We start from the raw sequence: 1,671 nt of genomic DNA on the forward strand, positions 1-1,671 counted from the left end.
CCCAGGCCTTCCCACTCTTCTGTAAATACAGCACGTTTCATAGATTGGCTTCCGGTACTTCTCTGGAGAGGCCTTGAGAGTTGCTTTCCCTGGGGTTTTTATCATGCAACTTTCCATTTGTCCTTACAATCTGGTTAGGTGTAAGAAGCTATGGTAGGTTTCTCGTTTAGATAATTCAGTTAAATTTGGAGCTACTTATAGATGTTAAGCTGGTTAATAACAACCCTATTTGACTTTCATCTACATTATCATATTAGGCTATAGAATAGCTGATGGGGTTAAAGTTGCTGAGGCAATAAGATTATAGCATACCTCCGTTAAATCTTTTAATCTATAAAAATGCAGAGGAGAGTAGGATAGAAAACATGAACAAATACAAATCTTCTAAGGAAGAGTTCGAAAACATCAAACTTAAATTTTAATGAAAGTCTTTGCAATTGAAAAAAAAAGATTCAGGGTAAATCCTACAGCAGGGACCAAGATTAAAGGCTTTGGAATTTCTGAAAAATAATATGCATTTTTATTGTTTTCTTTTCCCTATAGCTTTAGGAATAACTATGAAATCAAGCCTAGTAATTGTGAGATTTCCGATGCTTCTGGTTTCACCCTTTGTATTCAACAGGTCAGAGCTATATAATGAAAGTACATTCTTTATTCATCAAGATCTCCAACTTTTTTTCATCTTCCTTGGTTATTTTCTAAGTACCTATAGTTCCTTCATTTGTATCTTAAATCTTGTGTTTCTGAAACACATGATATACATATATGATATTGCTATCTTTTGTGCATACATTTTTTAAAGATTTATTTATTTATATTACCAAGTCAGATATACAGAGAGGGGGGAAGACAGAGAGGAAGATCTTTCGTCCACTGATTCACTCCCCAAGTAGCCACGACGGCCAGAGCTAAGCCAGTCCGAAGCCAGGAGCCCAGAGCTTCTTCCTCGTCTCCCATGCGGGTACAGGGTCCCAAGGCTTTGGCTGTCCTTAACTGCTTTCCCAGGCCCCAAGCAGGGAGCTGAGTGGCAAGTGGGGCCACTGTGATTAGAACCAGTGCCCATATGGGATCCTGGTTCATGCAAGGAGAGGCCTGTAGCCACTAGGCTACCGCACCAGGCCCTGTGTATACATTTTTAAAGATTTATTTATTTGAAAGAGCATTACAGAAAGAGAAGGAAAGGCAGATATCTTGCAATCACTGGAATCACTGTTGAGTGCTGTGGTCTAGTCAGAATGACTCCAAAGAACCTCTCCAGACCCTCCCCCAAACACAGCTCTTGGGGGTGCCAGAGGATGCTGCCACTTGGCTAGCCTGATCTGCCCCCAGCCCTGGCTCTTACAGACACAGGCAAGCCCTTGAGCCAGGGAAGCCCTCTGGATTCTGCCTTCTGATTTTTACCCCATCTCAGCTCCCTTGATTACCTGCAGGTGTAGTAGCTCAGTCCATGGACTCCCCCAGAAAATCACTTTCTATATGTCAAACCAGCGCTGCAAACGAGATACCAAGTTCACATCTGTAATCCCCAACTGTCGCTTAAAGCTTGTTTCCGAATGGATGTGATGCAGTCTGCATTTATGATGCTTGACAAACACTCCTCTGCAGCCTTCATCTCAAAGTCCTAAAGCTGTGTAAGTCATCATTCAAATCATCCAAGATCTTTAATGGAAA

The sequence above is a fragment of the Ochotona princeps genome, chromosome 10 (assembly GCF_030435755.1).
Source record: "Ochotona princeps isolate mOchPri1 chromosome 10, mOchPri1.hap1, whole genome shotgun sequence".
Taxonomy (NCBI): domain Eukaryota; kingdom Metazoa; phylum Chordata; class Mammalia; order Lagomorpha; family Ochotonidae; genus Ochotona; species Ochotona princeps.